At 49.2% G+C, this 24,313-nt stretch overlaps 1 protein-coding gene across 3 annotated transcripts in view; it reads left to right on the forward strand.

Annotated features, from left to right (window-relative positions):
* Positions 1-20,936: 20,936 nt before the first annotated feature.
* TMEM229B (transmembrane protein 229B) overlaps positions 20,937-24,313 on the forward strand; it is a 44,379-nt gene continuing 41,002 nt past the window's right edge. Inside the window, exon 1 of one of the 3 annotated variants that reach the window (XM_056134214.1) lies at positions 20,937-21,042. The gene's annotated coding sequence lies outside the window, so the exon portion shown is untranslated. Of the gene's footprint in view, positions 21,043-21,267; positions 21,395-22,869; positions 22,890-24,313 lie in introns of those variants that run through there. The other 2 variants (XM_056134213.1, XM_056134215.1) reach the window with 2 other exon arrangements.

Here is a 24,313-nt window from a genome sequence, read left to right on the forward strand (position 1 = left end):
TCTGGGGGCTGGCAGAGAACCCCGTGTCAGAGTGCATGAGTCTGCCACCCCACCCCACCTGTTGAGTGTGGTTCCTGCAGCTAAGTGTGTGAGCACTAATGCCAAATATTCAAGGCCTACATCTGCAGTATGCAACCCCTTGTCATCATCACAACAAACAACCAAAAGGGGAAAGATAGGGAAATTTTAAAAATAATAATTTTTTTTTTCTTTTTGGATCACAGTCAGTGATGCACAGGGTTGGTTCTGGCTTTGCACTCAGGAATTACTCCTGGCGGTGCTTGGAGGACCATATGAGATGCTGGGACTCGAACCCGGGTCTGCCGCGTGCAAGGCTGATGCTCTACCCGCTGTACTATCGCTCCAGCCCCCTAAAAATAATAATAAATTCATAGCACTAAGAATTAAAGTGAAAGTCTTCCTTTGGCACTTCCAACTTCCAGCCACACTTCCCCAAACACAGTTGTTGTGGTAAGTTTTGTATCCTTTTAAGATTTTCTCTGCAGGCATAAGTATTCATGTATTCAGAAGTACACGTACATGTTCATACATATGTATCCCTGTCCCCCTTTAACACTAAGGAAACATGCTCCACTTTCTTTTACATTCAATGTTACCCTTTTTGGCACTAAGTATGACTTATTAGCACACTTAAAGATCTCATTTTAATCAATTAAATACATAAATACATAAATATGTCTTCAGATTGTTGTGAGGCCACTCCTAGCTAAACTCAGTCTGGCAGTGCTTGGGGGCATGCAATCCTGAGGACCAAACCCTGGGCCATTCATATGCCAGGAATCTCCTTTTTTCCCAATCCCTGGTCCCTCACTTGTTAAAATGGTTCCCTCCTATTTCTAATAATGGATTGCGTAGGATGTTTCTAATCTTTGGCTATCATCTACCTTGCTACAGTGAATATCTTTATGCATACCTCCTTGTCAACAAATGTGACTGCCTTTACAGTTTAATACTTCAAAGTGGAATTGCTGGCTTTAAACACTATGCGATTTTAAATTTCAATGGGATTCTGTCCAATAGCCCTTAAAGGAGACCCAACCAACCAACATTTCTGTCAGTGTGTTTGAATATGCCTTAGTTCCCTCCCAGCCTTGCCCAATGAAGTGATTTATCACAGAGTACAAAGCTTTTTAGAAAGGGAGGATTAAATGAGTTCATATGCATGGACGGTTTTCAAACACAGCAAGACTCAAGAAAGTGCTGGCAACTAGTCTCCCACCGGCTTGTGTGACCTCCCCCAACCTTGGGCTGTTTGATTTCCAATTCTGTAAACTTGGGCAAGTTCTTTGGCTTCTTTGGGTCTCAACTTCCTTATCTTTAATCTGAGAATCAGAATGTCTCTCCCTGGAGTCGGTTTGGGGATAAAATGAAATCATAGGATTACATAAATGTTGGGATCCAGTCATTGTTCAATATGTGATGACTAATCTTACACACTTTCCCCCAAGTTTTTATTTTCAAAGTTTAAAACTTATCAAAGTTAAAAAAAAAGTATAAATACCTGTGGCTTTGTGTCTAGATTTAGCAACTGTTACCACATTGCCACATTTATCTTATCTACTTTTAATTTTTTCCTGAATCACTCAATAGTTGTGTACATCATGACCTTACACCTCTCAGTTCTTCAACATGCACCTCTTAAGAACAGATGTTGTTTGAGCCTGGCTGGAGCGATAGCACAGCGGTTGTGTGTTTGCCTTGCACGCAGCCAACATGGCCGACCCGAGTTCGATTCCTCCGCCCCTCTCGGAGAGCCCGGCAAGCTACCGAGAGTATCTCGCCCGCATGGCAGAGCCTGGCAAGCTCCCCGTGACATATTCGATATGCCAAACACAGTAACAACAAAGTCTCCGATGGAGACGTTACTGGGGCCGCTCGAGAAAATCGATGAACAACGGGAGGACAGTGACAGTGACAGTTGTTTGAGGGGGAGTGTTTGGGACACCCAGCAGTGCTCAGGAGTTACTACTCCTGGCTCTGCACTCAGGAATCACTCCTGGTGGTGCTCAGGAGACCATATGGGATGCTAGCGATTGAACCCAGGTTGGCTGAGTGTAGGGCAAGTGACCTGCCTGCTGTACTATCTCTCCGGCACCAGAACAAATGTATTGTGAGAACACACGGAAGAAATTGAACACCTATACAATACTACCATCTCTTATTACATGGGCCATATTCAGATTTCACCAGATTCAGTGTTACTTTGTGTCTTAAAGCTCTTCTATTATGATGATTTCGCACCTTGAGCTTATGGGTCTTCTCCAGTCCAGTCTGAAGTGCAGGGGCTGCAGGTAATCAATAAACAGGCTAACGGGGACTCTCAGGCAGAACGTTCTCCCATCTGATCTGAGGTCTTGTCCCACCAGCCTTCCCTGCTGCTGATACCTCCTCTGCCAGGCCCTGGCCACCTTACTCTGTCAGACCAGGAAGGTCCTGCCCACCTCCCCTAACTCTACGTGGGCTTCCAGGGTCTCCTCTGCCTCCCACATTAGCTGCTAGTCAGGCCAGGCAGCTTTTCTGGCTCTCCTGTCGCCTTCAGCCACAGACTCCTCCATCCTCCTCCCGACAGAAACAAATCCTGAAGGAGCTTCTGACTGGCTGCCCATAACTTAACCCTGAAATTGAGGGTCATCTCTGAGATCTTTTTCCCCAAGTCTCTTTCTCTTAAGGCATTTTTGAGTATCTCTCAGAAACTGGGTTTGAGAGACAAACCATGGCCAAATCCAGACATCACGAACAGTAGGTATTGACGTTCCTCTCTCCTTCAGTCTTCACTTCATTCCGTTCATTCTTCATGGGTGCTAACTTCAGATACTCTTTAGATTGCTCCAGGTACACTCTTAGATGTCCCAGCTATAAGCTTGGATGAACCATCCCCCCACTTCCTGCCTCTGTGTGCCCAGCTATAAAACAGGACGAGATTTCCTCCACACAGCTACCCTTCAAGTCAGAGTATTTGAGAGCTGGAAGACCAGACAGTACCAGGAGAGAGTCACTATTAGGGCGGCGGCAGGAGAGGGAAAGTTTTCAAAGCTGAAGGAAAGATCATTCTGGGACCATCTTGACTACTGTAATGGGAAAGGAAAGAGAACAGGAAGAGCCAGGATAGGAGTCTGGGCAGGGCATGGTGCGTTGGAGACCACTTTTCCAGAGAATTTGTCTGCTCCACATAGAAAGTTCATTTTTATTTGATGTTAGCTGATCAAGCAGCTGGCAGTGTGGCGAGAGGAACAGAGAGTGGAAGAAGCCACCTTGTGTACAGCGTGAGAGGAGCAACTTGGGCCACAGAGGCTGAGGTCTCCTTCACTATTCTGAGAGGAGGAGGAGGAGGATGGTGGGCCAACGTGGTGAACTGGTCTGTCCTAGTTTTGGCTTTTTCTGATTGCCAGGTTCTTGTGTCCACATCCACTGGCAGTGAGACGTGCAGGTAAGCACTTTGTTCCTTTTCCCATCACCTCACAACCTGCTCCAACAGAGCCAGATGGCCTGGTCTGGTACTCACACCTCACTCAGGTGGGGCATTGGGCCCAGGTCATCTTTCTGGTTAACTGAGCGATAGCACAGAGGGTAGGGCATACGCCTTACAAGCGGCCAACATGGCCGACCCGAGTTCGATTCCTCCGCCCCTCTCGGAGAGCCCGGCAAGCTACCGAGAGTATTCGATATGCCAGACACAGTAATAACAAAGTCTCCAATGGAGACGTTACTGGGCCCACTCGAGCAAATCGACGATTTAACAACAACAACAACAAATTTGGTGTGTGTATGTGTTTGTGTATGTGTGTGTGTGTGTGTGTGTGTTTGGGGTCTCATCCAGCTGTCCTCAGGGCTCACTCCAGACTCTGTGCTCTTGGTCCACTCTTCGCAGTGCTCCGGGGATCATATATGGTGCCAAGGGTCAAACCAACCAGGGCAGCACCTTACCCCCTGAACTGTCTCTCTGACCCGAACCAACATAAGATTATTCCTATCCTCCCTGAACTGTTTCAACCTGCCTGTGTAGATTTTGATGGTGTTAAGGTGTTTATGTAACCACTCTCTGGTGTGTGACTTCTGATGAGATACTTCATAGGCTAACTAAGCGCTTGGGGGTAAAAGGAGAGTTTGTTTACATGCATACACCACATGGTCAGACTGAAATGGTTAATAAGGAGCCCTGGTCGTGCCTGTTTTCCTGGGCAGCTGTGTTTGAAACCAGCCACACCTCAGTTCAAGTCCCAGCTTTACAATGCATGTACCGGTGTAAACTTGGGGCGGTTGCGTAAGCTTTCTGAGAAAATTCCTCTATTTTTTTCTTGTAAATTAAAAAAAATATATTATTATTTAGGATAATTACAATAACATTTTTAACTTTCATGGTTCTAATGAACACAGTTATATTGTTTTATTTATTTTTTATTGAGGTTTCTTAGTTCACAATAATAGTAAAGTTATTTTATTTGCAGAGCACTCCACTAATCCCTTCACCAGTGTCTCAAGATCCCTCCCACATTGTCCCAGGATCTCTTTCTCCCGCCCTCCTGATTCCTCATTTGTAAAGGATAATAACAATAATTCTTGCCTTATGGGATTGTTGAAAGGATTAAATGAAATACTATAGTAACGGACTGACTCATGGCAAGTGCTCTCTAAGTGGTAGCTTTTGTTATTCATGCTTAGAACAAATATTTGCTGGAACTCAAATGTTTACCAGATACTCCACTCGGTCCCTAAGTATCTACTCGTCTAAGTTGAGATGTGGTAGCTGCTCTCAAGGGGCTCTCTTTGTTGCAGGATTGAAGTAGATGAGCAAGATAACTGGACGGAAATGAGCAAAATGTTTGACAATTCATCTTCCCATGTCCGAAAGCATTTAGAGACTCCACTTCCCAGCCTCACGTGTTTTCTCTGAGCAGCTTTCTGGACTCCACGGTGATCTTTTCTGCTTCACGTAAACATTCTGCAATCAAAGCATCAAAACCTCCCCTTTGCTGTCAGAGCCTCCACTGACAGGAGAAACAAGGAGAGGAGGGAGAGAAAGAGGAGAGGGGGCAGGATCCCAGGCTCTCAGAAACTCTGTGGCCAGTCCTGATCCAGCCTTGTCTCAGGAGCCAAGGGTAGAGCTTGGGAGCCCTGGATTTATAGACACAGTTTAGAAGGCTGTTCCTACCACAAAGACTGGGAGAGCATCAAGAACAACCAAGAGATCCTCAGATTTACCACCCAAGTAGGGCTAGGAGGGCAGTACATTGGACACATAAGTCCGAGGTAAAAAAAAAATGACATGGCCCAGAAATGTACGTGTGTGTGTGTGTGTGTGTGTGTGCATGCTCGCACATGATCATGTACTCCAGTCAGGTGGTCTTACGGTTGAGTGGGTGGGTGGGTGTGTACTAACTTGAGAATGGACTTTTCTTTCATTTAATGATTCAGTTACTCGCTAACAAATGTTGATAGAGTTCTGACTTTCCCAGGCACGACACAAAGGAACAAAGCCAAAGCCAGATAAGTGCGGCCAGTGAAATGTGCCTGCCACAGAGACGGGAGGTGGAGGGTGGGGGGGGGGGAAGTGTTGCCTGTGGGGGATAAGTGGCAGGAGGGAAACTGGGGACATTGGTGCTGGGAAATGTACACTGGTGGAGAGATGGGTGTTGGAACGTTGTTTGACTGAAACCTGATCGTGAACAGCTTTATAACTGTGTAACTCACGGTGATTCGATTAAAAAAAAAAGTGGCCAGTGAACTCAAGTCACACACAGGGTTTCAATCCAGACATGCCTGCTTTTGAATCTTGGCATTTCCTGAAGGGAATGGGTAGAACTGATGCCAACTGCCGCTGGTCTGTCCAGGGCAGCTGTTGGCTCTGCCACCAGAGAGAGCCAGGCAGAGGATGGGAATAGAAAAGTTTTTCTGAGAAGGTGGTTGTAAAGGTGGAGATGGGGTGCCTCTGTGCTTGGCCTCTGAGAATCACCTAGTAAATGTTTTTAAATGAGGAGTTGCCTGCATGTTAAATGTTCGATGGCCACATGCAGCTAGCGGCTATGATATTGGATGCAAACGCCTTACCGCATAAACATGGTCTTCACTAAGTCAGACCATGTCTAATTTACTTGTACTTCCCCATTGTCTAGCTAAGATCTGGCACATAAATGGTGTTTTACGAAAGCTTGTTAATTCAACAAAGAAAAAATAGATACGAGGGGAAGGGAAAAAAGGAGGATGAAGCATGAAAGCATGAAAAGATAGAGATGCCCAAAGGGTAGGGAGCTAAGAAAGAGAAGCAGGTGAGAGAAGGGCCTGGTGGAGGAGCAGAGGAGCGAGATGGGGGCAGCGAGTCCCCTTCTACTCAGACATCACAAAATCCTGGGGTCATTGATTAAAAATAAAGAGATGTGCGTTTCACTGCGGATCACTGGATCAGCAGGTTGAGGGAGGGGGCTGTACTTTCATGCACCATAGGACCGTAGGGTGTCTGGTGTGAACTGCTTGGCCCTATTTCATACTCCAACACTCCAGTGATCTCAGAGAACGCCACAGCCCTAGAGGGGAACACGGGGTAGAACTGACATCATTGCCCCATCCATCAGTGCAAAATGATCTCTCCAGTGCAGCTGCAGGCTCTCAAGCAGGGTGGAGGAGGGGCTCATGGCGGGAGGGAGGCAGAGAGGGAACGGCCAGGAGGGAGAAAGAGAAGCTGAGCTGACTGCTGGCGGAGCTGGTGGAATGAGAACTGCGTTAATCCAGCCATCTAGCCAGGATTCTAGAACACTCTCGAACTTGCCACATCCTAGTTTTAACCCAGCTGCCTTATTTCTCTATCAGCTTTTATCTTAGATGGAAACAATGGTTGCTCACGTGTGCAGTGGGGGGAGGGGCTGGGCAGGGACCAGTTCCAAGTAGGTGGCAGGTTCTACAGCAGCCTGGCGAGTCCACATAGGGGAAGAGTCTAGAAGTCTGCTAAGAAGCCAGAAAAGCTCAGGCTCGTAAGCCAGGGAGCCTGTGGCATCTTGGCCCCTTTCCTGTTGTACTTGTAGACACTTGACTTCTCAGAGTGACAGTGTGTGGCCTCTGGGGTCCTACTTCCTGGGGTGAAATTGTTGCCCTGGCACTGAGCAAGTGCTCAATAACATGGCTATTATTGTCTCTTCAACTGATGACAGATCCAAAAAAGGAAAAGTCTTCTACACATCCCGACTTATCCCAAAGTTTGCTTCTGCCTGAGTCCTTTGGCTCCCCACCTCATCTCAGACTTGAACTAAAAATGTGAGAGGTCTGTTGAGCTAGGATACTGCTTCCACACTCAGGACCTGAGTGGTCAGTCTCCACTGTGACCAGAATGCAGGGAGGCAGGGCAGAGCTTGGTGGAAGAGGAAACTAATAAGTCCAGGGCAAATTGGGCCGTGAGGTCCCTTTTGTGCCCCCTTGAACTTCTTCAAGCTGCTTTCTCACCTGCCAGGAAGAGGGATGGGGACCAGCTGCAAGCAGTGAGTTCCCTCATTTTGGGAAGGCACCTTGCAGGGCACCTTACTAGCTGAGTGGAGGCAGAAAGAGTGAGCAACGCAGGGCCCCAGGATTCACAGAGGAGGGAAGACTCAGAACTGAAGAGAAGGAGGGGACAGAGCCACCAGGGCCCCCTCCTCCCTCCTTTTCCTGGAGGGTTGGCGTGAAACCAGTAGGTCTATTATCTTCTTTGATCTGCCAGGCCTTTACCTCCTCGTGCTTAGGCTCAGAGATTTGACGGGAAGTGTCCAGGCTCATACCCTATTGAAAACTCCCTTGCCAGCTCCTTTGGGTGAAGGGGGTGGTGAGTCCAGATGAACAGGGCAAAGTCCAGGGCACGGCTCACCAGGAGGACGGAATCTGTCTCTTAGCGCCACCTAGTGGTAGACTGCATCCCGCACCCAGTCGTTGCTGCCCTTTGGAGCCTCTGCGCTTCCCTTTTGGTCCTTTGCTCGCCTCTATGTAAGTTCATGGAACTTTAAGCTCTGCCTCAGGGGGAGACTTTAAACTTCTTGTACTTTGTTCCTACTCAATTTTGCATAGTTTCAAGGAAGGGGACTAGAAAACGATGGCATGGAATGAAAAGGGTGAAATTGGGAACATTGGAAAGAATATTCTCTCCCTTTCCAGTTCTGGACTCCTGGCTCCAGCCTGGTTCTCATTCCAGCCACCTCGCTCTCTCATTCATGCCACAAGGTATGGGGACATGAAGACACTTTTGCAGAAAGGTCAATCTTTTGGTTAAGGAAGGATCAACTTTGCTTTGCCCTGGAAAAATGGGTGGGGCATGGAGCTGGGATCAGACTGGGAGCTGTGGTCATGAGCTCTAGGTTTTCAGAGATAGTGTGGAAGGGCACCTTTCCTAAAGGGAATTTCCACGTCGGGTTTCCTGGTGCAGGTTTAGAAAGGGAGCCCCTTTCCTTTTCATGGGGTCCCTCCAAAAGTCTGAGTCAGAGAGGTTGGCGGGATGAAGCAGAAGGAAGGTCCAGGATGGGGCAAAACACAGACACAGATACAGACACACACACAGACACACAGACACACACACACGCACACACGTCCCTAGAAGAGAAAACCAACTGCCATGGCTCTACTGGCAGCACGTGAGGGTTGCTCTTTCCAGACACCACAGACCTCCTGTGGGCTATCAGGGACTCTTTCAGATGGCTCTGTGATGGTCTGATCCTAAATACAGGGATTTCCTGGCACTGCATAGATGACTGTGCTTACATGTAGCTCTGAAATAAACCCATTAGGATATTCAGAATGAGAAATTTACCAAAATGCACTTGCCACTCAAACCAGGGGAATTTGAAACAGTGAATGAAAAATTGGAAGTCATTCACAGCGGTGAGGATTGTAGGAATCCTAGAACTTCTTCCTCTATTCCACATCTCCGCTTTCACTTATATTATTTTATGGTTCATATGTCTTTCCTTGAGTTATAACATTCAACATTTCTTGGAATTTGTATTTAGCAAAGGGATACTTGGAAGACGGTATTTTCACTGATGTTTGTAGCATCAACAGTTAAAGGAGCGATAGCACAGCGGGTAGGGCGTTCGCCTTACAAGCGGCCAACATGGCCGACCCGAGTTCGATTCCTCCGCCCCTCTCGGAGAGCCCGGCAAGCTACCGAGAGTATTCGATATGCCAGACACAGTAACAACAAAGTCTCCAATGGAGATGTTACTGGGCCCGCTCGAGCAAATCAACAGTTAAAGAAAAAAAAAATACAATCTAAATATTCACCAGTTGGGACCTAGTAAGTAAATTAGTGTGATTATCTAGAAAATAAAATTACAAGTAGCAACCAAAATTTCTGTTGAAGCATTTTATTTCTTGATGTGGGGATATTAGTGTAAAGTGAAACTGTTTCTAGAAAAAAATGTATAAGTGATTAATTTTATGAAAAAAACTATGTTTACAACAACATGTACTTCTATAAATATAGAGAATTTTCTCCAATTATTAACAGTAATTATCTTTCTTGTATAAAATATGATGTAATGTATTTAGTTCTGCTTTGTTCTTTTCTGTGTCATTTGACTGCTTTATAAGAACTATGAATCATTTTTCTAATAAAGCTTTTAAAATGTTCTTGAAGAATTGATATCATCAGCTGAGATTCAGGGAAGTTGACAATTAACTCAATAAGTGGTCAAAGAGTCTGACAGTCAAAAAAAACAACAGAATTTGCTTCATAATTTCCCAGCCTTCAAGTTTAATGCCAATTCCTTTGAGTCGCTGACTCCAACTGTTAAGATCTTGGGGGAGTGATAGGACCTGGGGGAACTGGGGATCCACGTTCAGATCAGAGGGAACTCACATGCTTTTGATATTGCCCGGACTCCTTTTACCTCTTCAGAACAGTCAGTTAATGACCACACACGTGTCACCAGAGTCCAGTCACTATATACGATGTTCTCATGGTCTGGCAGTCACCCAGGTCTTGAAGGAGCAGACACAAGTCTGGGGGCTGAGTTAAGTTTGGACTCATTCTCTACTCCCGGCACATTTTATATCCTGTAAGAGAAATGACTTATTCAACCATGTTCTTCACTTGAGAAAAGAAGGAAGGTGAAGTTGATTGTCTGGTATAGTCCCGGAGGCTTGGTTTTGTGTGATTCTAGAAGGGAGGAGCAGCATGAATGATTTCAAGTTAAACGTCCTGAAGTCCCTCTTTATTACCAACACCCTTCATCACTCTGCCATGCCCACACAAGTTCATCCATACTTCGTGACCCTATGCCCAGAGACCCCATCCCACCAACCTCCCTTTGATGTTCTTAGAGTTCCAGAACATAATCCACTTCCATTCAGTGAATGGGAGAGAAGAGCACTTAGAAGAGGGAGTGAGACCCAACGGTGGGTGGGGAAAACACTGGTGTTTTCTTAGAATAGGATTCTGGATTTAAATAGTCAAAGAGTAGGATGTGATACCACTAATACCAGTCTCCTAGAATCCAGCTGTTCATAAAGGAGTTTATCATGACCAAGGAGCCCCTCCCGAGCCTCTCAGAATACAGACATGCTACTCAATGCACTCTGTGTTCTTCCTTCACGGCACTGGAAAGCCCGTTATTCTTTTTTTCCTGCTCCTTTTTTTTGAGAGTGTGGAGTACATTTAGGGGTGCCTGACAGGTTTGAGGACCCTACCCAGTGCAGACAGAGGGACAGAAGCAAGTTAAGTGAAGAAACAGGAAAGGTTTATTGAGATGCACTCCCTGGCGGGGGGGCGAACCCTATTGACCTCTGGTGAGGTGGAGGCAAGGCCCCCACCTTGTGAAAAGGGGAACAAAGGACAATGTGGTTTCTCTGGCAGGAAGGGGACAAAAGGGAGGTGTACTCTTTGGCGGGAGGGAGGGAGGTAGATGAAGATTGGCTTGGTTGGTTTGGCATTCCTTTTATCCACAGGGGGTGGATGGAATGCCGCTTGGTGGAATACAGTCTTGTCCTCCATGCAGGGGGAAGGGCCAGGGTGATCCTAAAACCTTCCAGTGCTCAGGAATTATTCCCGGCTCTGCACTCAGAAATTACTTCTGGAGGGCTCAGGGGACCACATGGGATGTTGGGGATTGAACCCCGGGGTTGGCTGTATGTGAGGCCAGTGCCTTACCAGCTGTACTATTGCTCTGGCCCATTTGCCCTCTTTCTTCCTTTCTTTCTTTCTTTCTTTCTTTCTTTCTTTCTTTCTTTCTTTCTTTCTTTCTGAATCATCGTGAGGTAGTTACAGACTTACAAACTTTCGTGCTTATGTTTCAGTCATACAATGATCGTGTACCCACCCCTCCACCAGTGCCCATTCTCCACCACCAATGTTCCTAGTATCTCTCCCACCACCCCCACCCCATCCACACACACACACACACACACACACACACACACACACACACACCACCGCCTCTGTGGCAGGCTCTTTCCCTTTTACTCTTTCTCTCCTTTTGGATGTTGTGGTTTGCAATACAGGTATTAAGTTATCTGCCCTGTTTCTAGATGCTTTATTGTATTCCCAAGAAGGTGGTAGCTCTGGAGATAGAAAAATCGCCAAAGATGCCATTTCTTCTTCCCGAGTCTATATCTTGATGAAAGATGTAAATGAATGCAAACCTTGACTTTTGAGCCAATATCTTAGCATTGATACAACAAAGGGAGTGTGGCAGAGACAAAGCCTGGCCCAGGAAACAATGTCCATCATAGAACATGGATAAATGCATGCTGGAAGGTGCAGAACTGAAAGCCGTTACTAGGCATATGGTGTGTGTATGAGGGTGGGGAGGGGCAGTGAGAGGTCATCATGGATTGTTCTCAGATTGCTTGCACATAGGCTTGAATCTTTTCTTTAAAAATGGCTTTTAGAATTAGCCAGCTGGACTCAGTTTTGATGATCCCAGTTTTGCTGGCAACATCCAAAGCATCCTAGTCAGAAGCCAGCCGAGCAGATGCATCCTTCTCTCCAGCAGGTCTGATTTGAATGTTGACCTTGGCCACCACATCAATGTCACAGAGCTTCTTCACAGCCGATGTGATCTGGCGCTTTTGGCCTTGACAGCCACGGTGAACACTAGTACATTGTTATCTTCTATCTTTTTCCAGGCTGACTCAGTGGACAGAGGGAGCTTCAGGATGGCATGTAGTCAAGCTCGTTTCTCCTGGGGGTGCTCTTTGGAGAATATCTGGGCTGCCTTCTCAGCTCCAGTATTTTGGTCTCACAGTTGAATGGGGGTGAGGAGTGAGTATTCTTTTTTTCCTTTTTTGCTTTTTTGGGTCACACCCGGTGATGCACAGGGGTTACTCCTGGCTCATGCACCCAGGAATTACTCCTGGCAATGCTTGGGGGACCATATGGGATGCTGGGGATCGAATCTGGGTTCGCCGTGTGCAAGGCAAACGCCCTACACACTGTGCTATCACTCCAGCCTGTGAGTCTTCTTTTAGTGTGACTGTGGATGCCTCTCAGCACTGGTTCTTTTTTTTTTTTTTTTTTTTTTTGCCTTCAAAGCATTTGCTTTGGCTTCAGGTTTGGGAGGGGCAGGGCTTTCCTTCTTTGCTTTTGGTGCCATCTTCATGAAAAGCACTCTCAGTCTTTTTGATCTGCAGGATCCTAATCCTTTGCATAGCGTATGGTACTTGAATGCCTGTTGAATTGAACAGATTCCCTGAAGTAAGGGTCCGGTCCTCACAAGAGCCTAGTCTTTGGGAAGACACTAAATTCATACTTAGTCATTTATTGCCTTTTGAGACTAACACGGCACTTTGGTTGAACTTGTTGTCCAGACAAGACAGAATGTCTGGGATTCTATCTACACCCCTCAGGTAGATAGAATTTTCTGGAAGCAAAAATGAGATGCAGTTGAGAAGGATCAAAAGGGTTAAGAAAAAAGTTGAAACAAATTTTATCCAACCTTTGACCTTCAACCCTCAGTGCTACATGTCACCTACCTCACTGCCCTCCGCTCCCACTCTCCCACCCCTTCCTAAACTGGGCAGCCTTTCAGCCAGCAGCTCTAGGAGAAAACTGTGACTCTGATTTACAAAAAAGAAAGATTTTTCCCATCTCCGGACCTAGTGGGGCCAGGAACTGGGACTTAGATGAGGTGTTGTGATAGAAATTCTTAACCTATTAATGTTGCCAAGTCCCAAGATATCCTTCTGCAATCAGTGTGTCTGGCTGAAATTTCTCTTTGAACTGATACAGTGAAGTTGGGACAGGCACACAGTGTCCCCCTGGGCAGAATGGCTAAGATAGCAGCAAAAAAGATTGGAGTTGCAAAGCCTTCTCATAACCAGGCTTGCCTCCACAATACCCCTTTGTCCTTCATCAGACGACTAAGCTCCTTGTATCCTGGCAAAGGGAGGCACGGAGGGGAGGTGACCAGCTTGGAGTTTGGTTTCTAATCTCCAGGGCAGGAATTCTTTCAAATTTGCCCAGCACCTGGGCTGGCAGCTGAGTCAGAAATGAGAGCAGCTGGGGGGTCGGGGGTGGGGGCCTCCCCTCACCGATGTCCAAGTTTCGTAATAATCCTACTCCTTCTGCCCCTCAAATTCAAAACCTTCACAGTAAAAACCTTCATTTAGAAGGATAAACTGGGGTGGTTTCAGCCCTTGTTCCTATTTTCTGGTTGATTTCTGTCAGCGTTGACCTTTCTCTCCCCTTGAATTTTTTGCTGGTCTCATGAACTTGAGCTTCTTGTCAGTTCTCCTTTAGTGCACACACACCCTCATGTCTTAATGCTTTATGGATGGATCCACAAAATTGTGTGTTCTTCATTTTCAGGTTCAAGGTGTTTATGAATTCTGCATAGTTCTTAGACGCTGCCTTTTCTTCTTGTTGACTAAAAAGGAGGGGGCATGACTTTAAAGTGTTCCTCCAAAGCAAGAAAACGAATACCAGTTGGCAGCCCGGAAGAAAGATTTGGGCTCTGGTGGCCATTTGAACTGCAAACCTGAGGAATCTGCAGTCAACTTGACTATTTTCCCCGGGACCTCATGCTTCTTCCCTCTCCAGACATTCCTTTCCACCTGGCACAGGCATCTAGAACCGTTCAAGAACATCCTGAGCCACTCTTGCACTTGCTTGGCCCATCACCACCCCTCTTTCTCAGCAAAGCTTCCAGCTGTGTGAAGCTTATAGTGTCTCTCTAGTTCAATACCCACCCCAGTAGACAGCGATTTTTGCTTAGGAATCTGTGCCTTGCTGCCCAGCACTTTCTCAGAGACTCCTGCTACTTTTCATTTTCTTTGGGGGAAGCAGGTTGGGGAAGGTCCCAGCAATGCTCAGAGGAGCTCAAGGAGCTCCCCTCAACAATATGGTTCAGTGATCAAATCTCTTGCGGAGGGACACCAGCGCCACACCCAGATGTGCTCAGGGCTCCGTTTGGTGCAGGAGATAGAATGTGGGGTCCCAGGCATGCAAGGCATGTGCTCCAGCCCTCTGAACTATCTCTCTGCTGGGTTTCTTGAGGCTTATCTGTTTTTTTTCCCCTTCATCTCCCACAGCCAAGAGCCTTCTGGAGCTTTGGATTAGGTGTGAATTCCCTGTCCTGCCTGCTTTGCTCATGTGTTGGACACTGGGGGCTGCAGACCAACCTCTCCCTCCCTTTGGTCCCCTCGATTTCTCTTTCACTGTTTACATCTCACTAGTCATATGGAGAGTGAGAGGGTGAAAGGGGGCTTATACCCTGGTCAGGAAGAAGATGACGCAGGGCTCGATTTAGGCCATTTTAACTCTTTTACATTTGAGCTTTGATGATAGAAAGATTGGAGCCCAGACTTACTAGCAACAATATCTGAAAAGAATTCTCTGCTTAGGACCCCAAAGTCCACCCTAACCTTTCCAAGCCTATTTTACCAGCATTCCCTTCAAATTTGGGAGCTGCTTGATCAGGTCCTTACAACCTTTTTTTTTTTTTTGAATCTGGAGGCACTCAGGCCTTACTCCTGGCTCTGTGCTCAGTGATCACTCCTAGTGGGCTTGGGGACCACATAGGGCAGGCAGGGATCAAGCCCAGGTTAGATGTGTACAAGGCAAGCACTGTACCCACTGCACTATTGCTCTAGTCCCCAACCCATATATATATATATATATATATATATATATATATATATATAACTGAGGAGAGTTGAAATTCTTTTTGTTGTGGTTATTTGTTTTGTTTTGGATGCCACCCGAAGCAGTGCTCAGGGTTTATTCCTAACTCTGCACTCAGGAATCACTCCTGGCAGGGCTCGGGGGACCATATGGAACAACAGGGTAGAATCTGGGTCAGCCACATGCAAGGCAAACTTCTTACCTGCTGTACTATCTCTCCAGCCACTGAAGTTGGCTTCTGTTGTTTTGGCCATAGGACCCTTACTTGGTCCCGGCTTCTCACTCCTCTGCCTCAGTATATTTCCCTCCTTCCTATTTCAAGAAGGGGTTATTACAAAGAGATCCCCCCCCGCCCTTTTCAAACTCCAGCAGATTGCCTTGCCATCCTCTCCCACTGCCAACCCAGGCCTATATGCCCTCAGGTATTCCTCATTCAGCTTGTTGTCCTATAAATTCCAAAGTCGGAATAATAGAGTAATAGTACAGCGGGTAGGGTGTTTGCCTTGCACGCGGCCGACCTGGGTTTGATCCCCGGCATTCCATATGGTCCCGTAAGCACTGCTAGGAGTAATTCCTGAGTGCAGAGCCAGGAGTAACTTCTGAGCATCGCTGGGTGTGACCACCCCCCATGCCAACCCCCCTCCCAAAAAAAACACAAAGAATTCCAAACTCAAGATTGCTTTGACTTCAGTGCTTGCTCTGTCTTACCTCACTCCTTTCTTTCTTATCACAGCACCTGCAGCACCTGGGGCAGACTATACATAGTTCTCTCTCAGCCTCCAATTTCCATGTTCAGCCCCTTCCTGATCTGGCTGTGGGCCCAATGCCTCCCCTGAAATCACCCACTTGAGCCACATCTCTCCTGACTTGTGGTCAGAGGGCAACCTCCGGGAAGCCAAACCCCTCTAACAAGCACACGGAAATCCTTCTGGTTCCTTTGAAAGTAATCCTGAAAATTACTTGCGGTGGCCAAGAGCAGCCCCTTCATGGAAGGTTTGCTTTGTAGAAGGGCAGAAAAGTTCTTGTCTCTCAGAAGCGTATGGCTAAGAACCTTACATGTCCAAGGTACTTCAGAGCTTACAAAGCTGCTTTCCCTATCTCAGCAGTCGAAGAGAGCCGCAGAGAACTATCATTAACTGTCTACTGAGGCAAGGACTCACTATGCACTCTGTGCCTAACATGTCCCCTCTTCCTGTCTATGCAGGATTGGGGGTGGGGGGTGTGATTGCCCACAGGGCTGGAGTGCATATTGAGCACCACTGGGTATGACCCAAAAATAAACAGAAACAACCTCCTGCAAAACAACTATGGGACAGGGAAGGGGAGAAACCACAGGGCCGGTGCGGGGTGGGCTGGTGGGAGGGTTAAGGTAGGACTCTTCCTTTGTATGTGCTCAGTCCTGGTTGAGTTTCTAATACCTCAGCCTCTTCTCCCTCTGTACACATCCTCCCCCCTCCCAGCCCCCACAAAGTACTAGCAGGTGGAGCCCTAGAAACTCACTGTGTGTCTCTAGGAGTGGTTCTGACGGTCCCTGACACCACGGGGCCCAAACAGTCGCACATCCTGAGGTCTCAGCATTGAACAACCTGATCCAGTCAGCTGAGGACACAGAAAGTGACCCCAAAGCCCGCTGAGCACTGTTTAGGAGGTACCCCCCAAAAAACAAACAGACAGACAAAAATAGTCATGAAGTTCCAGATTATTCCCACCTCCATTTTGCCAATGAAAAGAGTAGACTTGGAAAGAGTAAATATATAAAATGACCTATGCCGTTCAGCTAGGATACGGAGGCTGAGTTTAAATTCAGGTTTCCTTGATAAGACAAGGCAGCAAAGGTGGACTTGGCATGTTTTGCTATGTTAGTGCAGTGGGTTGGGTGTGTTTTGCAGTTCCAACCTTGATCCTGTCCTTGAATCACTAGATCTGCTTTCACTGTGTCCGCCCTCACCCAGGACCACCTCCCAGTCCACAGCCCTACATTCTTTGGGTGAAAAACCAGGAACCCAGTCATTGCTACACATTGCCTTTTCTCTCTTTGAGGATCTCTGACCATGGGGCTGTGATGATCATTTTGGTACATATGGTGGTACTAAGTTTCATACTTGCCCAAAGCACTTTTTACTTATTTATTTCTTATTTTTGGTAATTTATTTTTATTGAATCTCCATGAGATACGTAGTTACAAAGTTTTCATGACACGTTTCAGTCATATAATGTTTTAACACCCATCCCTTCACCAGTGTACATTTCCCACCTTCAATGTCCCCAGTTTCCCTCCCACCATGCCCCCCACCTCAGCCTGTCTCTATGGCAGACCTCTCTCTCTCTCTCTCTCTCTCTCTCTCTCTCTCTCTTTCTCTCTCTCTCTCTCTCTCTCTCTCTCTCTCTCTCTCTCTCTCGGCATTATAGTTTGCAATACAGGTACTGAAAGGTATATCCCTTTATGACTTTTCACCATGGCACATTTCAAGCCACTCTCTTCTGGGTCCTTTCTTGGAAAAGGGGATCAAGATCACCACCTGTGTGGCCAGTGAGTTTGAAAAGCCTGAGGCTGAGGTTTGAACTTGGTCTCAGGCAAGTGCTTGAAACCACATCTTCCGGCCTCTGTGCATGCTCTTTTTAGGTCAACTGTTTTGTCCTGGACACAAACCAATATTATTTGAAATCATCTAGATATGGTTGGAAAAGACTTTGGATGGATGCCAGAAGACGTAAGTTGAAGCTGCTTTCTGCCTTTCCTGGCAGATATGACCTTGACCAAACCATATGACAACCCTTAGGTGGGATCTCTACATTTGTTTATTTATTTATGTTTTGGGGTCATACCTGGCAATGCTCAGGGGTTACTCCTAGCTCTACACACAGGAATCATTCCTGGTGATGCTGGGGGAACTATATGGGATACCAGGAATTGAACCCAAATTGGTCGAATGCAAGGCAAGCTTCTTACCCAGTGTACTATTTCTCTGCCCCTCTAGATTTCTACATTTATTAAGTGGGGGTGAAAATAGTTATCTTTTGGACCAGATGATAGTACAGAAAGTGGGGTACTTTCCTTGCATGTGACTGGCCCAGCATTGATCCCTGCCATTCCAAGTGGTCCCCTAAGCACTGCCAGGAGTGATCCCTGAGCACAGAACCAGGTGTAAGCCCTGAGCATAACCAGGTATGGCCCCAAAACAAAACAAAAAAAATAGTTGTTTTTCCCAAAGAATCAAGAGTAAAGAATTTAAATATTTGTAGAAAGAAATTGCGCGCACAGCAGAGTCTGGCAAATTTCCCGTGTCATATTCAATATGCCAAATACCAATAACAATGATGGGTCTCATTCTCCTAATCCTCAAAGAGCATTGAAATGGCTCTTTTAAAAATCTCAGGGCTAGGAAGAAGGAGACATTACTGGTACCTGCTCGAGAATATCAATGAACAACAGGATGATCGTGATCGTGATCTTAGAAAGAAATGATTCCTACTATAGGAATTAGAACAGGCTCTTGGACTTCAGTGCACAGGAAAGCTAGATTAAAGCAGCAACTGGCCATGTCTTATAGTTTTCTGAATCTCGCAGATTTCTGATTGCAGATCTGGAGACTTAGTTTCTAGGCTATGACTTCTATATAAAAATATATGAAAGTATCACGAATCACAAATCATGACCATCCTGTTATTCGTCTATTGCCTCGAGCAGGCCCCAGTAACGTCTCCTTCATCCTAGCCCTGAGATTATATTCAAGGCTCTTTAGGAGAATGAGACCCATCATTGTTACTGGTATTTGGCATATTGGGTACGCCACGGGGAGTTTGCCAGACTCTGCCATGTGGGCAGGCTACATTCGGTAGCCTGCCAGTTTGTCCAAAGAAGGAATGAGATAATAAGATGTCATAATAAGATGGAGTGATAGCACAGCGGTAGGGTGTTTGCCTTGCACGCAGCCAACATATGAAAGTATAATATGAAAATATTAATATTCCACTGGGAAACATTTACTTTGATATCAAAGCTTATTTTGACTCTGATTTTAAAAGAAATATAATTTTTGGTGGATTTTAAAATAGTTGTGCGAGCTAGTCTCTGAACCTCCTGTGCCTAATGGATCAGTATCTGGACCTTCAGATCTGCCTTTCCAGCCCAGGGTCTTTTCCTCTGCGCAATGCTGCCTCCCAGAGCTGGAAAGGAAGCCCTGTCAGCTGCCAGCCAGAGGCCCCGCAGCAGACCCACTTTGTGGCAAGGACACAGCCCTCCTTTGCAGTGGGGAGACTTGTCTACAGGCCATCCCCTGCCTCTCTTGACAGTTTTCTCATCTCTCTCTACACCTGCCCCCACTCCATCTCTCTCCAGCCTCACCTGAGAAGAAAACACTTGACTCACTGGAAAACCTACTGTGGATCAAAGAATTGACAAGCATAAGATTCAGGGGTGCAGGGGAGGAATATATGCGTCTGAGGTAGGTGATAGCCTGGCTCCCTCCCCAGCATATAGAGGGGGAGACAATTCCTCAGTTCCTGCCACTGAAAGCACTTGGTTGTGTATGTTGGGTTCCAGGAACCCAACAGAATTCCTCTCTCTGCCTTTTTGAATCCCAGGGTTTTCCTTCCAGAAAGAGGGACAGACAGTCCGCCCAAGAACTTTGTGTGTCTGGGAGAGGCTTCGGACACTGTGTACACATTACCTGTCCCTAGCGCAGGTATGCCTTTGGGGGATTTTCGACAGGTGGACAGGAATGCCTGGAGGATCTATGGCCCCATTGGGCAATCAAAGGTTGGATGAAGCCCTGTGGGTCCTCTGAGTGCTTCTGAAAACCACAGTCTAAGATAAGGCCTGTGTCAGAGAGGGGTACATGCAAGAACCCTATTATTCTCCCCTGTGTTACTTCTTCCCTCCAGGCTGAAGAAGCAGCCCAGACCTCTCACATCAGGTCCACCTAGGCACTCAGAAGTCTGTGTGAGAATTAGAAAGGGGGTAATTTACAAAAGGGAACCCCCACCCCATGGACCAGTGGAGTTGGTTAGGTTGCCAGCACCTCATAGGGTCCCCTTAGCCTGCCAGCAGTAGTGATCCCTGAGTGTAGTCAGGAGTAAACCTGAGCAGTACTGGGTGTGGTCCCTAAAGCCAAAAAGGGCATCCCCAGTGGTCAACCCAAAGGTAAAAGTGGTCCTGTCCTCTTGGCTGATGCTTAGGAACCAGGATGCAAGAGTGACGTCAGTCTTTCTGGGGGATCTGGGATCAGTCTAATGAGCCAGGCCCAATTCAGGGCCCTTAGCCATCTACTTCCCTCCTATTTCAGATTTTCCAGATGACACCACCGTTAAAACAGAAGATGCTAGGGGGACCTCAGAAAGACCATCTTCTCTGTAATCTTGGCAGTGTACAGCAAATGAGGAGTCTTGGAGGATCAGGCCTTGCCTTAGGCCATTTCTTAGGCCTCAGTTTCTCTGCCTGGGAAGCGAGGGGGGGGGGGGGGGACCGGGGGCAGGATACAAAGGTCCCTGAAAGCTGTTTCAACAGAGGAACTGCACGGAACCTAACACGGGCACTTAGTGGGTCTGCAGCAGCCTGTAGCCCTCGGCTAGCCCTGAGGTTTGCCCGGGCCTGCACAGTGGGCGTTGTGCACACAGTCCCCATCACCCCAAGTTGGAAGGCAGGGGCGCGGGGCGGGGGTGTGCTTCTGCAGACGCCTCCAATGCAGGCTTGGTGCCGGGAGGGCCCCAAAAAGCCCTGCACTGCAGCCACCTGCGCCTCCACCCGGGCTCAGGGCGCGCTTGCAGGCGCCCGGAGCGCGACCTGGGCTTCCAGCTGCGCGAGGCGGCGGCGGCGGCGGCGGCGGCGGGGTGGTGGGCAGCACCCGCCGGGCCGGAGGACGGCGCGGGCGGGCGAGCAAGGAGTTAAGCCGGGCCGAGGCAGCGCCTGTCAGACGCGAGCATGTGCAGTTTGCACCGCATCCGTACTATGGGTGAGTGCCGCGGCCGCCGCCGGGGGTTCGGTGGGGCGCGGGCAGCGGCCGCCGCAGCCACCCCCGGCGCACAGTGCGGGACGAGGCTGGGCTCGGGAGGGCAGGCGGCGGCGGTGGGGGGGGGGCGGGGGGGTGGAGTGGGGCGGGGGGGAAAGGCCAGGCCGACGAGTGTGCGCGGGGGGAGCCCGAGCGCCCGGCGTGGGGGCGGGGAGCGGGCGGCGCGGGCGAGCGCCCCGAGTCCCGGCGCGGGAGGAGGCGGCGGCGGCGGCGCGGGAGCGAGCGCGGGGGAGACGCGGCGCTCCCGGCCGCACCTGCCCGGCCCCCGGCCGCCCGCCGGCCCGGCTCCGCAGCGGTAGGTCCCGCCGTGCGCTGCGCAGGCCTCGCCGCCGCCGCCCGGGGACGCGGGGGCCTGTGCGGGGCTGGCAGCGCGGCGCGCCGTGGGGATGGGGCGGGGGGGGGGGGGACGATCGGGCGGCTCTGGGGGCGCGCTGCCCGCTCCCGCTTCCTCTCTGCTTTCGCTTTCGCAGCCCAGCCGCGGAGGAGCTCGTGCGCCCGGGCTCGGATTCCCGGGTGGGCGCCCAGGGGGGCGTGTTGGGGAAGGGGTGCCGCTTGGCAACTTTCCCCGCCCCGAGACAAAGGGGGCATCGGGGAGAGGTGAGGGGCAGGGGTCCGGGGCAGCGGGGGGGTTGGCACCTTGCTTGCTTCTTGCCCCCATCTCCACCCCCAGGCCACCTCTGGCGGGCGGAGGTGGGGGGGGGGGTGCCAGGCTGGGTGGAAGCGGCGGGGGTGGGGGGCGCGGGTGACGGGGAGCCAGGTCTTGGGCGCGGGGACCAACGAACGACCCTCCTGGAGTTGGAGACTCGGGACTTCCCACTTGGGGAAGGAGCCCTGCCCAGATGGCTCTGCCGGCTTCCCCTCCGGGGGCCTGGGAACAAAAAGCGGGTGGGTGGGCGGAGGGGGGTGTCTGCACCCTTAGGCTGTCCTCCGCTCTTGGAGCTATGCCAGGGGCCGTGCCCGGGTCCCCAGCCCCGTCTCCTGGCTCCCCGATCGCGCTCCTGGAGGGGTGCTGCTGCAAGGCCGGCCGGGAACCGTTACAAACCCCGCTCCAGGCAAGGGCAGGGAGCCGGCGCCTCTATCCCAGGCCACTTCCTTCCCCTCTTTCTGTGCCCAGTCAGACTGACCCCTTTCCTTTCCTCCCGGGACCTGGTCTCCGTCTGGCTCCGCGCTTTCCGGGGGTATTTATTTGGTTGCCTCAAGTACGGGACTTGCGGCTGGCAGGTTGTTCTCATGCCGCCTCTCACCCTCCCAGGAGGAGAACAGGAGCTCCGGGAGCGCCAGCCAGGGTAACCTTGGGGGTTCTGCTCACGAATTCTCCTGTGTTCTCAGCACCCTAGTGGTAACGCGGTGGGATTTCTGGCTTCAGACTTGGGTCATGGGGAGCTGTAATCAGGGAGGGGTGGGGGGGTGGTGTCCATAGGAGAACCGGTTGATGCCCTAAGAGTGATGGATCTCTCTAGGAGTCCCGGTCATTTGGCCCCGACCTTGCATCTTTGGAAACCTGGTGCTTTCAGCCATCCCCATGCTGGCTTATGCATAGCCCCTGGCTTTCCTCCTTTCCTCCTGTGCAGGGCTGCGGTGGCCTCCCTTACGCACCCCCCCCCCCCCCCACACACACACACACTGTAAAGGACAGCCCTTTGCCAGTTGGGCACCCCTTCTCCTCCCCCTATGCACACTTGATTGCATAGCAGAGCTACATCTGTTTGCCTGTGGAGACAGAAAGCCTTGCTGGAGGGGATGAGGGTCCTGCATGTCCCTTGAATTTACTTGTGATACCAGTGGTTGAGGTGGGTGGGCTACCAGGACACTTTGCCCTGGAGGCCTAATAGGGTGGGCTGAGATGCGCTGGGTCCTCCTCCCAGAGTCTTTCTCTGTGGGGCACAGAAAGGAGTTACTGGCCACCGTGAGAGCTGGACTAACTTAGGTATCTGGTTCTTGGAGGGAAATGACAATGGATTTAGCGTTGACTTTACTAAGGATTGAGGATGATTCCATTTTGAATCAGGGGTAGCAGGAGCAAATGAAGGCTCTTAAACTATTCGTAGCAGAAGCCCCACGCAGGTGCTAGACCAGAGAGCACCTCTTCTTTGTGGGACCTTTCCCTCTAAGTAAACAAGGCTTGTAATGGCTCCATCTCGCAGACCCAGGGCTCCTATCCCCAGCTGAGAATGATTCTATTCTCAGAGCTGAGAATGATGATATGGACTTTTGACCTCCGTGCCCCTAAATGGAAGGAGGGGACTGTTCCATGGGCTCTTCCTCCAATATACTGTAAGATGGGAAAAAGAAATCCCCCCCGACTTCCTCTTCAGACTGAGTAGAGCATGCCTTTCACGTTTACAACATGTTCAAGCGTCAGGTCCTTGAATGGGAGATGTTCATTGAATCAGGGAGCATTAAGCGATGTTTGCTTCACTTGTAAGGGGTTTACATGTTGCTTTTAAAAGAAAAGGTGTCATTTTGCCAGGAAGGGAGAGATGCCAGCTCTTGGGACAGGGTAAGCTCAGGGGGTGGTGTGAAAAGTAATTTTGAGGACTGAGGAGATGGATGGCTCAATAAGCTAGAGTACGTGCTTTGTATGCAGGGGGCCTGGGTTTCATTCCCACCATGGCAGGGTCCTCTGAGCACCAAGGACGAAGTCCCCCTGGGAATGATTCCTGAGCACTGATCTGGGAGTACCTCCCTGAACACCACTGGATGTGGCATTCGTCCTATCAAACAACAAACAACTTTCCCCCAAAGCCCAGAAACCCCCCATCAACAACCAAACTCCCTAAAAGCAACAAGAAAAATAGTTCGCGTCAGAAAGGTGCCTAGCAGCACTCTGTGTGCAGATGTCTCTGAGTTCTTCCCCGCAGAACTTTCTCTGGTAGACCAGGTCCAGCCAGCACTTCGGTGACAGTCACCCTCCAAGCTCTGAGCAGGGTCTTCTCTCATGTTGGGGCCTATGGTTTTAAAGTTGAGACCCGGGCAAGGGCAGTAAAGTGAAGCTGCTCTGTCTTATCCGCAGCCCTATCAGATCTGGCCGTCCTTGAGCGAGGGAACTCAAACCCTTCCACAACCTGGCTGCTTGCACATTTGTATCCTTTTCATTTCCTCCTCTCTTCTCCCTCTCCCCCAATTTATAGACAAGACTGCTTGGTTCATTTATTATTTATTTACAAGAACATGCCTCTTAAGGTGTGGATAATTTTACTTTATGGTACTCGGG

Source organism: Sorex fumeus, unplaced genomic scaffold (assembly GCF_029834395.1).
Source record: "Sorex fumeus unplaced genomic scaffold, SorFum_2.1 ptg000098l, whole genome shotgun sequence".
Classification (NCBI taxonomy): domain Eukaryota; kingdom Metazoa; phylum Chordata; class Mammalia; order Eulipotyphla; family Soricidae; genus Sorex; species Sorex fumeus.